Raw genomic sequence first — 15,208 nt, 5'->3', positions numbered from 1 at the left:
TACGAGTGACAATGGGTTTGGTTTGGTTTTTTGGTTTAAGCTTGAGGGAAGAAAATATTGAGAGACCCAGCAACTATGAATTGAGCAACCCCTTACAAAGGCTAGGATTGAAGACTGATAATTCAGTGAAGAGCTGTGTGGGTGCAGGAAGCTTTAGAGCTGGACAATACCAAGTTCCCTATTCTGTCCAAAGGAAAAGAGCCCTTGGCATTCTTTGTCCTCCTCCCCACCCCACTTAAGAGCAACAACTGATAATTACAGATAAATAGTAAGATTCTGACCCCTGTCCTGAGTAACAATACTGGCCTAAAGAGACAATAGGCAGATATTTTTTCTCTGAAGTACACATGCATTACTTCCCATTTTATATGATACTGTTCAGAGAGAGATAAGTGTACTGAAAAAGGAGGATCCCAGGATTAAGTAAATAATCTCTTTCAGAATCTCGATAGGAAAAAATATAAAATTCCAGATGTGACAATTTGTGGGCTGTACATCAAATAAAAGAATTCCTAATTGTACTGATTATTAGGAAACCCTGGTGGCATAGCGGTTAAGTGCTACAGCTGCTAACCAAAGGGTCGGCAGTTCGAATCCTCCAGGCGCTCCTTGGAAACTCTATGGGGCAGTTTTACCCTGTCATATAGGGTCACTATGAGTCGGAATCGACTTGACGGCACTGGGTTTGCTTTGGTTTGGTTTAATGATTATTATGCACCAAAATGAACAACTGAAAGAGGCTGAGCGCTCATTGTTAATATGTTCTTTAAACAAAACAAACAAACAAAAATAAATACCACTTTTTTTTTTTTTTTTCTTTCTCGCAGTTTTGTAATGAGTTGGATTCCATCCTGCCTGGAGGCTGAGGGATGAACAACGTGAACTTTCAAGGTCTCTTAAACTTGAATTTAATTTTCCTGTGTTACTGTGAGCATCAAAACCGAGAGCAGGGGTACAGCTGCTATGATTACATGGGACTAATAATGAGGCATATACGCTGTCACTTATTGTGAGGAATCCATGAAAATAACGCATATGAAGTGCTTCCGTACTATCTGCTACGTAGACGCATTCAGTAAACATTAGGCCATAATAGTGATGATAAAACCACCCTGCCATATCCCGTGCGCAGGGAACTATTCGTGCAGAGGAGGTGAGAGAGCAACTGTGTGGAGGCACGCATGTGTTTCAAATGAGTTCCTGAGAACCTTTCCCACGGCTGACCCTGTTTTCCTGGACCTTGACTGAAGAAAGCCTTGAGAAAAATCGAGAGCCCAGATTTTTCCCTGCAGCAGAGTTAGTCATCAGCTGTCTATAAAAATCAAACTGATCTTATTTACTTAAAACGCTGATAGCTGGGACCTCGTCAGAGATTCATGGTCAGTCTGTGAGTTGATTCATTATACCTTTTCCCAACCAAGGAATACGACTCTGGGCATTCAATAGAAGAAAACAAAACCAAAAAGCAAACCAGAGGCGTAGTGGAGGAAAGACCTGACTTCAAATAGTAATCTGTTAAAATAAACAAAAAAGTTAAGTTGTCATTCTTCTTAAAAATCGTTGGGTGGCTGGCGGCAGGGGTGAGGGGACCTGAGAAAGCAGCTTTAGACATAAAAATGTCAGTGCAGAGGATTAGATGGGAAACACTAGAAAAGCTACTGGTCAAGGGCCTGCTAAGAGATGGGCTGGAAACTTTTGGAGAGAAGAGATTCAGGGAGTCTGTGGCCTGAGTTGAATCTGCCGTTAAGGTTAATCCTCATTTTTTTAAAATTTTTAACTTGAGTTTGTCTTCAGCAATTAAAAAATAGAAGCATTCATACCAAATTCTGGATTACTGGCTTCTTTGGAAAAATCAGAAGATGAGGCAGAACAAGACCTGTCCTGCCCCAGAGCAAATGTCATGTGGCCCCTCCCTTTCAGCATGTGCTCCTGATTGGCCACTGTCCCCATTCTACTCCTTTCTGAATTATATGTAGTTGGCTTCGTCTGCATGGTCTACTTGTGCCGTGTAGGCACTCGTGTTTGCAGCCCTCAGTTAAAAGGCACTGAGACGACAAGGACCAGACATAGAGGGCTGCCTGTTGAAAAGTGGCAAAGAAAAGGTAATTCCCAAGTAATCTATTAGCCAGCAAGTGCTTAGAGAACACCTAGACTTAGGGGGCTTGAAGACAAGCAACATAACGTTTTTATCTGTGTGTTCCAGCACCTTGTAACTCACCAGGGCTAATAATAAATAAAAATAATAATAAATGTATGAATAAATGAGTTCAGAATTGTGCTAGGTATAGCGGTGGACAGAAAAAAGGGGATAAGGCAAGTGGCCAAGTCTGTACCTTTGAGGGATTCATAATTGTAAAGATCAGATAAAATACACATGGAAGAGAATGGTATACAAATATATGTAATCGAGCACAGTAATCTCAGTGAAATTATTTTCTAAGTTAGCGCCCCTAGGCTAGAAATCACAATACCTAGCACACAGTAGGTGCTCAGTTGAAGTTTCCTGAAGTGAACAGAAGCTCTGTGGTTATAAGTGTTAACTCTGGAACTGAAGTTGCTTTCATAATGTAGGAGGCTGACTGCCTGGCTTTAGAATCTCAGTTCGCTTACTGATGTGTCTGTGTTACTGTCAGGCTGTTACTCAACCACATTGTGCTTCAGTTTCCTCATCTGCAGTGAGAATGTTAATAGTACTTGCATTAGAGGCATGCTGTGAGGATTCAGGAGCCCTGGTTAAAAGATCAGGGGCTAACCAAAAGGTCAGCAGTTCAAATGCACCAGGCGCTCCTTGGAAACCCTATGGGGCAGTTCTACTCTGTCCTATAGGGTCACTATGAGTTGGAATCAACTCAGCGGCAACCGATTTATTTTGGTTTTGTGAGGATTCAGTGAGGGAATATGGGCAAAACGCTTAGCATGGTGCTGCAGTGAGCAACTCATAAACAGTCATTCTGGTGGTTATTATAGAATTTGGAAGTTTCTTCTGTGTGTTCATCATTAGGATACCACATATTACACATATGATTCTATTTGTATGAAATAGTAAGAAGGTGAAGCCATAGAGACAGCAAGTAGATTAGTGGTAGCCTAGGGCTGGGTGTGGCAGAGCCTGGGGGAAAATAAGTGACAGCTAATGGTCGGGAGTTTCTTTTGAAGGAGATAAAATTCTTCTAAAATTGATTGTGGTGATTATTCCATGACTCTGTGAATATACTAAAACCCGATGAATTGTGCACTTCAAATGGGTAAATTATATGGTACTTGAAACTCTACTCTGTCCTATAGGGTCGCTATGAGTCAGAATCGACTCGACAGTAGTGGGTTTGGTTTTTTGTATGTGAAGTAAAGGTGCTACAAAAGAGTGATTTAAGGAAATTGGAAGGCTAATTATAACTGGGTTGATCTTCTGCCCTATTGTCTTTAAAACTTAACCCCCCAATTAAACTTGAGTCCACCGTATGAGCTCATTGTAAGAGACCTAGATACAGACACTGCCTTGAAAATTCTCCACTCTTACAACAATTATAGCAGTTAAAAAATATTGGATCATAAATTACTGGGATCCAAAGAGACTTCAAAGATAATCTCAACTGGTTGTTTTCAAACATTTTTTTAAAGGCGAGGAACTCACAGAAGCCCAAGTGAGATGCAAATAAAGAAGGGGCTCCCTGGTTGAAGCAGGAGTGGTGGCCTCAGCACCTCACTCTTTTGGCTACCTCTAAGGAAGGATCCAAGGAGCAAGTTTGAAAACAACAGGTCTAGGCCAGCCCCTTTTGTGTGTCCAGATGAGGACACAAGGGCTTGTAGAGGGGTGTTATGGATTAAATTTTGTATTCAAAAAATATAGTCAAAAAATGTATGTTGAAGTCTTAACCCCTTGTACCTGTGAATGGGATCCTGTTTGGAAACAAGGTTTTCTTTTGTTATGTTAATGAGGTCATACCAGAGAAGGGTGGGTCCTAAACCTAATCCCTTTTGAGTAGTATTTTATAAAGAGGAGTACAGGTAGTCCCCAACTTAATGATGGGGTTCCATTCCACTGACTCCATCATTAAAGTTGGTTCTGACGTAAGCCTAATATCTTTTCTTTTTAGTTTTTATTATCATTACCTTTTATTATCAGTATCTTTATAAATCCTATCTTTATTTGTCTTTGGGGGTTGGCATAAGAATGATAACATCAGCAAATTATGCACTGCAGCATTGTAAGTAGTATATATTACTAAGTGATAAGATGTACACACACACACAGAAAGAATGGTTGTAATTGTGGTTTGTTGTAACTTGAATATGTCGTAAGCTAAAAAAAAAAAAAGGACTGTCTATATACATGCAGAAAGACAGACAAACACACAGAGGGAAGACAGACTCCGTGTGAAGATACATCTAGCCAAGGAAGGCGAAGGAACACCCAGGGCTACTGATAAAAAGGGCCCTACGCTGGAGCTGATGCCCTGATTTGGACTTTTATCCTCCCAAACTGTGAGGAAATATATTCCTGTTCTTTAAAGCTACTGACATACGGAATTTTTTTGTTATAGCAGCACTAGGAAACTAAGACAGGAACATGACCCAAGGGCACCCAGGAAGAACTCCTTGTTTTTTATGATTCCTAAAAAAAAAAAATTTTTTTTTTAGTCAGGCTTATCCCATATAATATGTCTGCTGTCTCTGCCACCTGGGGGCAGCCTCACAACCAAGTCCCATATGTGTATACATTGGTGGCATCAGATGGTTGTTGTGTCTATTTTAAAGACAGGAAAATCAGTTAAGTTCAGTCAATTCCACCAAACATCTGCTTGATCAATAGGGGATCATAAGAAAGGGTGGTAAGAAATCTTTCAGAACCATTTGTTTTGATTTTGGCATTGGGTAAACCAAACAGCCAGTTGAGCACCTGAAGGGTTGCTTCTCTGCAATTTAAGACATACCTCCAAAGCCCTCGAGGTTGCAAATGAGCTCATCTCACAGGACTGTTGTGAGCATCAAATGAAATTGTGGTCATAAGAGAGCATTTTATAAATATATAGGCGCTATGTTTTTCAGAGGGATAACTTGCAACAATAAGATGGGAAAGACTGGGTCATGGTGGAGGCAAGAATTCAATCCAGGCCTCCTGAATTCTAGCCCAGGTGTTTATCCTTCCACACCACCTATATCAGCAAAGATTTAATCTTGACCGGGATCAAGAAGCCATAATTTCTTTCCAAGTTATGGTGGCCAACAGTAGGATATTTTGGGAAAGAAGTAATATTTTGCCTCTCCCCCAATCCTCCCCCCCACCCCATTACCCCATTCAATCACCAAGAATTTCCCTTCTCTCTCTTTTCCAAAAGAAAATAACTCTGGCTGGAGTCCTTTTCTCTAATTGCAGGGACCTCATAACAGCTTTCTATAAAAGCTCAGTAATCTCTTAGGTAATTTGCAACATCTTCGTCACATGTTTCAGATGTAGGAGATGTGGGTCAGCGTATCACCAAGAACAGGTAGATGAAGGTAATAAATAAGTAAGAGAGCAAATAATAAAATGTTGACTTGAAAATTAGGCAGTTTCTTTTTCATCAGTGGTTGTAAATTGTTATAAATATAGCATACAGGTGCTTTTAGGATCGTCTGTCTTTAAGATGGCTCTTATGAAAAGGTATCTTTCTAGAACAGCACTGTCCAGTAATAGTTACTGCAATGGTAGAAATGTCTATATTTGTGCCGTGGTCATTAGCAACGTGTGGTAATTTAAGACTTGAAATGGGGCCAGTGAGACTTTTTAAATTTTATTTAATTAATCTAAATTTAAATAGTTATATATGGCTATTAGCTACTATTGGACAGTGCAGTTCTAGTGTAAGGTTCTAGCATATCTAAGTTAGAGCTACAGGACTTTAAAATGTATTCATTCCATATTGTTTAGGAGAAAAAATAATTTAAAAGCAGGTTAGCAAAGAGTAAAATGTCAGTTTGATCCTATTTTTATATTATTCTAAAACGTGTATGTATAGAATACATATGAAAGGATATATGGCAAATATTGTTAGCATCTCTGGGAGTGGATTTATAGGTGGTTGTATTTTTTTTTTTTTTGAGTTCCATATTTTCTATTATCTCTAAAATAGATAATTTGATATAAAAATATTAAAGTAATTATTTCTCTATCTGGCCACCAACTCCAAGTGCTGTGTTTGCAAAAAGTTAAGTACTTAGCGCATTCAGTTGTAACACTATCATGTAATTGAGTTCCTTTCCAGAGCCAGAAATACATACAAACTTGCACAGCAGTGGGAAACTGAAGAGACACAAAGGGATCCAGATATGTCACATGCAGACATGAAGAAGGGTAGAGGCAGAGAACACATACCCCTTTAGGCTTGGGCAGACACCATGAAGAGCGACCCAGGCCCATAGGGTACCCAACCCATGATTTCAAGAAGACCTCTTAACTCAGAGGTGAGTCATGGCACTGGTGGAGTGGATCCTGATCCTGGGGACCAAGTGAGTGAGAAAGCCAGGCTTAGCACCACCCTCTAATAACAGACACAGACCCAAGTGGAGGCCAAAACAAATGCATTGTGTCATCTTGAGTTATTATCCTCTATCAAAGCCTCTATCCCTTAGGAATAAAAAGTGGGTGTGGGTGGACAGAGAGGGAGGAGAGAGGAAGCAGGCTGTAATATGTTCTGCTGCAGACAAGTCATTCCTCTGGGATCATAAAGTTATTGAACACTGATGCTGAAAGAGACCTAGAGGAGCCATGGCCTTCATTCTCCTGCCTCTGATGCTGGAACCCACATTGCCTTAGGAAGTTACAACACTGTTCTAGGTTTAAAGCCCTACAGAGAGATAGATGGGGCAGGGAATTATTTATTATGCTTAATCTGAGTTCCTCCAGGTGATCATTTATGATACTTGCCTATTGCTTTGGTAGAGATCAATCTCCTTCCTGTGTATACGCAAGTCCATCTAGGTCTTCAAGTCCATGACTTCATTCTCTGACTCTGCTCGGCAGCCATCCTCTATGGAGAAAATGATGATTGGGGTTTAGAAATTCTATACCATATTCTGGGGTGAGGTTGTCTTTTTCCACCAAAGACTTCTCAGGGGGTGTGTGATTTGGGAGGCCTGGGTGAAGGTGAGCCTGACCCCACCCACCTCCACATTCAGTTCCAAGGTTTAACACAAGAATGGCGTTGGGAATCCTGACTTGTAGGTGTTTCTTCTTCATTTCAGTCTAAAACTGAGTCAGTCTCCAAAGATAATGCCACCCACAGCAATGACACCACTTTACTAGGAGGAGTCATGAGAATGGTTAAAATTAATCTTAAATGAGCCTTTTTATATGTAAATGGCATGACATATTTTCCATCTTGGAGAACAAAATGCAGTCATATCTCTTGTTTTTCCCCCTCCCTTGCCCTCTTTCTCCCTCCACTTTCCTTTAATACCTCCTGTTCCTGCATTACAAGAAACATTGAACCAAAATCCAAGAAATTATCTGGCTTTCAAGAACCATGTAAAAGAATTGACCAGTTTTTTTTTTTAATTCTCCAGCCTTCTTGTTGTTCCAGTCACTACCACATGGTGTCGCTGTGGAACACTGGTCCTGCACCACCTGCTCGTTCTGTGATGCCTTTGATAGTTCAGGTCCCTAAAGGGCTATTTGAAGCCCAGTTTACACCTCTTCAGAAATCGCTTGCTACATTATGGTCCCCAAAGTTACATCATCATTCCAGAGGAGCTGGGTCAGGAAGGACTTCTAGCCTCAACAACCAAAAGTGCTAAGAGTTGGAAGATCAAGTCTGGTTCCTTTCGGTTGATCAATGGTTCACTCATTTTCCACCTTGCTTCCTGATATGTTCCTGTTTGAGGTCTTTTGTGCCCTTATTGCCTCTCAGGGCTACCATATGTCAGTAAGCAGGAATCTCAGTCAATTCCCAGATGGTTGTGGGCTTGTAATTATCCACATTGGTCCACTCCCCTCCATCCACAGCTCTACAAACATAATAGCTCCGATAAATCATAGAAGTTTCTGTTGGCATTCTCACTCACTTCCCTACACACAGTGAATGCCCATTACTAAAGTGCCACTCTAGTGTATTCCTTTAACTTTTTCAGGTGGAAGAATTGAGATAAGGGGAAAAAGGAAGAAATTCAAACTATCAGTGATATAAATTATATTGTAGGCTACCATTTGATAAATATTTCTTGATATGGAGTTGAAATAAAGCTTTCTTTATTCCTAGATTCTTTACAAATGCATGACCCAAGAAATAAATTTCGAATGGCTTCTTCTAGGCCTCAACATTTCCCTCCCTTGTAGCTGACCCTAAATTGTAGAACCCACAGAGATACTTCTCACTAAGAGTTAGGGAAATTTCTCATAGATTTATAGTACCATCCTATATTTGACATTTTGCCCCTCCTTGATCAAACAGAGAAATCTTCATAGGAAGAAAAAAAAAAGTTTTTCTTCCATTTCACACCCCCCATTTGAGGCCCAGTGGATTCTTCTCATACTAAAATGACTTACGTTCAAGGTCTGGAATTTCACTGGTGCAACTAGGAGAAGAGAGACAAAGGTGAAGCTGAATCAGGATGAACTAATCAGAGACTGAAAGGATAAAGGATGGGGGCACATAATTTCCCTCTCAGGATCCCACCTGTCACATTGACAAAAATCTCCTTGCTCTGACCTGTTGCAGTGTCCTTTTCTGGATGTACTATAATATCCCCGCTGATCATTCTTGGGAGGCAGCAAGGATTGAGATTCTGGGACTGCAGGTGGGACAGACCTTCAGAGATGGGTAGAATGGGTTTTGGATGGAGAAAAGGCAGAGGCAGCGTAACAAAGTAAGAAAGGCAGTAGTAAGGAAGAGTGGGTAGAGGGGAGGAGAGACACCATGGACTATGTATATTATGATGAAGCCAGTAAATACAAACCATGCTGGAGTTGAAGTTCTATGTTGGATATAGTATCAAAAAAGGAGAGCCCGGGCTAGTAGCCTGAGGAAACTCAACTCACTGTAATAGCAATTTGGAATCACTGGAAACACTTAAGCAAAGGGATAATACTGCAAAACTTGTATTTGAGGAAGGTTAACGTGTCAGGGGAGACCCTGGTGGCATAGTGGTTGTGCTCAGCTGGTAACCAAAAGGTCAGCAGTACGAATCCATCAGGCACTGCTTGGAAACCCTAGGGGGTCGTTCTCCTCTGTCCTGTAGGGTCACTATGAGTCGGACCTGACGGCAACAAGGGTAATGTGTTAGGATACAGCTTCATTTGCAGAAAAAAGGAGAGACTGTAGGCAGAGATACAAGTGGGAAAATATTACAAGGATCCTCCCTGCAGTGGGGAGAGCTTAGAAAAGGAGACTAGCAAAGAGAATAATAGTGAAAATAATAACATAGCTCATATTTACTGAGAGCCTACTATGTGTTAGGCATTATGCTAAGGGTTTTACTTATATATCATGTGTAATCATTACAACACCCTTATGAAGGTACTATTATTATCCTTATTTTACAGATGTGCAAACTGAGGCTTAAAGTCGCTTAGTAAGAGCATGGGTAGGAGATGCCTTTCAGAGGTGAGATCCAAAGGATTTGGTGAGCAGGCAGGGTTAAGGGAGAGAACAGAGAATGTTTTAAGAGCCTGGCTAACTGGGAGAACACTAGTGTCAGTGATAAGAAAAAAAAAAAAAAGAAGATTTGCAGGGGGAATCAGTTTTGCTAGGGGAGAAAACAATGAGTCTTTTGAGCCTGTATGGACTTCCCACTTGCTTCTAACTTTCAAACACTTTTGCTCTAAGTTCCCAGAACACTTTCTTAATAAGATCCACTCCTCACCTCTACCTTGTCTATAGTTTGGGGAACAGACCTGGTTGAGGTACCTCATGTGGAGAATAGGGGTCCAGATACACCAAACCAAGACTGTACAGTGAACAAAAATCCTGAGACGAGGGTCTTTGCAGTTCTCGATGTGGACATGGGGTTACCAAGAACCTTCTGGTCGCCATGGGGCTGGATGAAGGCCCTGTTCTTCCCTACCTCTTTGTCCCACTCACATCCTTTCTCAGTCACCCCAGGCTCCTGCATCTGGAGGGACAAAGCTGACTTTATCTCTCCACAAGGGCATCATGTCATTCCTAGCACTTTAATTTCCTAAGGCCTGGAAGAGGGGTCTGTTGTGGAAAGATAAGGGCAGTAAAAGTGTCTCCATGAAGGATGGGACTTCCAAGGGGGGCTAGGAGCAGTCATCTGCCAAAAGGCCACTGGGAGGTTGGGTGAGCAGTTCTGACGTCAACAGACATCCAGGGTCCTGACACAGACTGAGATAATGGTTTGTTTCCTGAGAGAGCAAAGCCCCTCTTGTCCCTAGGTTCTTATGCAACTCGAGGCACCAGGAGGTTAACTGTAGATGAAAATTCTGCCCAAAGGAAAGTTCTGCCCAAACATGGGGAATCTTCTTCCTGTTAGGGCTTACCTTAGAACATATATGTACGTGGCGCATATATGCTTACATATGCACGCTCTCTTAGAATCAACAAGACACAACAACAGTCTGTATCTTCCTGCTTATTTTCATCTAGAATTCTCTTCAGTAACCACCTTCTTGTTCTTTACTTGACCCCTCTCTTCCATTTTCTCTCTCACCCCAGCAAGTTAGAGAAACCTTAAATTGCATGACTTCTCTCCTCTTTCCCACTAAACCCATCAAGTTTAAGTCATCCACCCCATGATCAAATATTTGAGGAGGCACAGGGCTTTTCCTAATGCTATTAATTGTGGGATTCAAGTTCATTGAGTAAAATCCCAAAACAACCACATCCACAATTATGGTATCCTTAAGGGGTTTTGCAGGTATCTTTACAAGGCCCTCCTTCCTCCCACACCATCTCCAGGCCTCCAGATAGGACTTGCTCAAGTCTCTCTCCTACTAGGGCATCTTGAAGGAAAGAGTCAAGTCTTCAGATTTCCAGATCAGGCATTTTCAGAGTAGCCAGAGCTCCCCTTTTCTTTCAATACCAGAGGGCAAGATTCCCCGTCCTTCAAGGTCTCCACATAATTACCTCAACGTGTCATTTAACTTTACCCACAACCTCTACTTCCTCTTAGATAAAAAGCAGCACTTTGCTGTTAAGACGAGTAGAGCATCTGATGTCTGACCATTCTGACCCTAACTTAAATTATTTTTATAAAAAAGGCAAGGAGTCAATCAATCAACCAATCATTAAGCATTCTTCCTGATGAAAATGTAGAATCCAAAAGGTCAGTGAGTTCATATATTGTGTGAACCCTTCCCCATTCCCAGGGCCCCGAAGAGTAAAGGTGTCTCTAATGGTTTACCATTGTGTAGCTGTCCTCCTCAGAAGAGTTTCTTTGCATATCAGTGTTGAAAGGCTCCACAATCCACTCTGAAGGGAAGGGCGTGCATGGAATAAAACCATCTTTTCTCCTTCTACCTAGCTAAGCAGGCAGGTTTTAGCGTGCTAAATCTTCTCCCCAAGATTCCTGGCCCTCTAACCACATTCTGTAGTGGGCAGAGGAGTTTCTTCATAAGCCCTGCCTACATGGTGACATAACTGCTGAAGGACACGGCAGTGACATGCAGAGACCAAGGGCAGCCTGCTCCCCCTTGCCAATGTCCTGGGCAAGCAAACACACAGGCTATGCATGTTCAAGTCTTGTCTGCAGGTTAGGCAATTCCAAAAGGCCTGGCTTAGAGCCAGGAGACCTGAGCGTGGCTTCTGACTCTGGGCTGACCAGCTGTCTGACCTTGAGTGAGCTACGTAACACTCCCACTTTTGAGCAGAGAAGAAGTTAAGGCTTTGGGGGTTAATTTACCTGACTAAACTCACAAGGAAGTTTGAGGATGGAGTGAAATATATTTGTGGAAATGAATTGTAAAACCTGGGGAGTTCTACACAGGTAAGGAGCGATCCTAATTATCAGCCAGATTGCTCCGACCTTTAGGGGGAGGTGAGTGTACGTCTTTATGAAGGCGGAGTCAGCAATGTTGGGATTTTTCCCAGTGACAGATGGCTTTTGCCTTTTCTTTTTTCCACTAGAATCCAGAGCTCTTCCTGAGAGATTGGGTTTTGCACAAAATCCCAGAAATGCTTTTCCTGAAACTCTTGTTTTTTTAATCATTAGCTCTAACTAGATTTCTGTGAATATCCCACCTTCTTAGATTTACGGATGCTGAACTTAAAGGAGCTTTTGGTCTCATCTCTGAGGGATCTGTATTTGTCAGGATGAGGTTATATTCAGCCTCAAGTAAGATTCACTAGTTCTGGAACTTTAGGGCAGTTCAGAGGCCAATGCCATGGATTGAAGACTAATCCTTCTTATCTACCCCGACATGCAATCCCTATTACACTTGCCACACTGCAACAAGAATGATTTTTCTAAAATTCAAATCTGATTAGGTAACTCTCCTGCTCAAATGTTATCAATGGCTCCCTAGATCTACTGTGGGAAATGCACCATCTTTGTCATGACTTGTGGGCTCTGTACATCCTGGCATCTTTCCGCAACCCCCACCCCAGCCACATCTCTTCCAAAGGATCCTCAGCTTATCCATAAACATTATTTACAGTTTTCTGGATATGCCAAGCTCTCTCACTGCTCCTTACTATTTTATCTTGTAGTTGTTCAGTTAGAAAGAAAACAAAACATCATAATATTTGATATTTTACCACCACGACTGGACCATGGTTTTGTTTAGCCTGGCGAGTTTGTGAGTCTAAAGGTTAATTTTTCTTCTTGGTTGTTTTCAATTCCTTTCTGCATGCTTTGCCTCCACCCCAAGGAGGTGTTAGACTCCATGAGCTCCCAAGAATCCTTCCGCTTTCTGCAGCTGTTGTTGTGACTGCCATTGTTGTCAGATCATCAATCTGATTAGAGTGCAGATTACGTGGAATTGGGAGAATGGAGAGTGCACACCCATTGTGAACACCCACACAACTCCAATAAATCATAATAAGTGATATCAACAACCTCAATATAAATTTTCCATGCTCGTGGAGGAGGTTCAAGCCTTCTATTTCCTTCCTTCCACTCGCCTTTCATTCCATTTCACCCTCTTCCTTCCCCTCGCTGCTGCTCCACTTCAGCACCTCACCACATGACAGCTGATTCATTGTAGTAGCCTCCTCCAGGTCTTCCTGGAATGCTCTAAACTGGCCTCCCTTGTTAGGACAGTGCTCAGCAACCCTGGAATGAACCTTTGGATTTTCTCCTTCCTCTCTCTTCTTTTCCAGTTCTCTAAATTCTCAGGTTCTTTGGAAACCCTGTTTCTTTTGCAATTCTTTCCCACCAACTCCACTCCTACCAATAAAAACAAAACAAACAGAAAAGCACTGTAGAGAGAGGCAGGTAGGCAACACGTCTGTCCTCTACCCTTGCGTATAGTCACTCCTCCCAGATCTCAAAGAGCTACTTTAGTGACACCACTCCCCCGCTTCCAAGAATTACCTGTCTGAGCCCCAGCTCAGGCCTTTGCCTTTCTTAAACGAAAGCCTAAACATTCAAATCTCTACCTCTCAAGTCTGTGCCAGGCCATACCCAGGCCCAGTTTTTTATGCTCTTCAATGAACAGTGACAAACATCTACGACTTCTCTAAAGCACAAACACACAAGACATTTCTACATCTCTCCCTTTAGATCAATTTGAATTAACAAGGTGTGAGCAAACAGGCTAACCTGACCCGGAACGTCAGGACAGAGCAGGCAGGAGATTAACCACTGTGAAATTTAATCCTAAACCTTTGATTAGGGGATTGCTCTGTGGATCCTCATTTCTTGCTCTCTGATGTGAAATCTTCAGCTGTGACTTGGCCTGGGAGAGGGTGGGGGTACCCAGAAAGAGAAAGACACCAAGCTGGCATACGACCAAGGTGGTATCCACATAGCACAAACTTGGCTTCTCAGTGACTAACACTCTGAGAAATTTAATTTTCAGTTCTGAGACACAGAGCCCAGAGGGTTCCACAGGTCTCAGGTGAGATGTCAGCAATAAAGAAAAAAAAGAAAGAATTCAATAAACTCCTGATACTGCAAAGCATTTTCTTGATAGAGGCAAACCGAAATCTTGACATGTCTCCATGAATTAGGCACAGGCAGAAATGCACACTCCCCCAAATCCAAACTAACAGAAAAACATGCAACAATAAAAAACCAATTGTATGTACTTTTTTTGTGGGATAGGCCAAAGTTAGGTGCTACTAACTAGATGATTGAGTTGAGCAAGGTAAGTCTCTTAATCACTATGAACCTTAATTTCTTCACCTCTACATAACCCTCATAAACTCAGAGAGCCATGTGGTCCAGTCTCAGAGCACTCAGATTTAAAAAGCAAAGAAAATTCCAAAGCTAAGAGTAGTAAGAATGAGATTTGATTTATTATTCATGACTCTTTGAAGACATTAAAGATGTGGAAATATGTGGTTCTCAGCATCACTTCTTCAAATTCCTTTTCCATCAACTTTCTTCTCCTAGCTATTCTGACTCTGCTTTCCAGTGGGAAGCGGAGCACTTCAAGTGTCACTCCATATTCATGCTGCCTTCTGTCCTTTCATCCTTCCTCCCACCCTCTAAGTACTCTAAGATGTAGATCAATTTAATTTTTTCTTCCAGCAAAAAAGAATATTTCCTCTTGTCAGCTCTCAGGAGGTGGACATTGGGCTAGCATTTACAGTATTCTTTTTGATGAGGTAAGGAAGGATTAAGTCTGTAAACCATCCTATAGTATTAATTTTTGTGCCATCACATTAAATATGAGATTTCTAATTTTTCTCTGCTTACCTCATCAGTTTGTTTTGTGGGTTAAATAAGATATACTGCATATTCCTTTGGAAAACCATAAATCACTATAATCATGTATGGTATTTTTATGTGGATCTATGGCAAAGGGATTGGCAAAATTTCCTTTTCTGGGAGCCAAGGCAAAAATACAGGGAGAGGAAAGAAAGAGTTCCTCCTTAAAATAACCACGTAAATGATTATACCTTTAGAACTGTGAAATGTATCCACCTATTTTTTAGCGGAGTTCCTGGGTGGTGTAAATGGTAAATGCACTTGACTGCTAACCAAAAGTTTGGCTGTTCAAGTTCACCTAGAGGCACCTCAGAAGAAAGGCCTGACAATACACTTCTAAAAAATCAGCCACTGAAAACCCTGTGGAGCACAGTTCTACTATAACACACATAGAGTTGCC

The 15,208-nt window shown here is 41.6% G+C and overlaps 1 long non-coding RNA gene across 2 annotated transcripts in view; it reads left to right on the top strand.

The window, feature by feature from the left end:
• The window catches only part of LOC126078079 (uncharacterized), a 470,413-nt gene that overhangs the window by 423,482 nt on the left and 31,723 nt on the right, over positions 1-15,208 (top strand). For both annotated transcript variants that reach the window (XR_007517957.1, XR_007517956.1), the window contains one exon: positions 828-891. This is a non-coding gene — a long non-coding RNA (uncharacterized LOC126078079). The remainder of the gene's footprint in view (positions 1-827; positions 892-15,208) is intronic.

Source organism: Elephas maximus, chromosome 6 (assembly GCF_024166365.1).
Source record: "Elephas maximus indicus isolate mEleMax1 chromosome 6, mEleMax1 primary haplotype, whole genome shotgun sequence".
Classification (NCBI taxonomy): domain Eukaryota; kingdom Metazoa; phylum Chordata; class Mammalia; order Proboscidea; family Elephantidae; genus Elephas; species Elephas maximus.
Note: the sequence above shows the minus strand (reverse complement) of the source record. Positions and strands in the feature narration are given on the sequence as shown.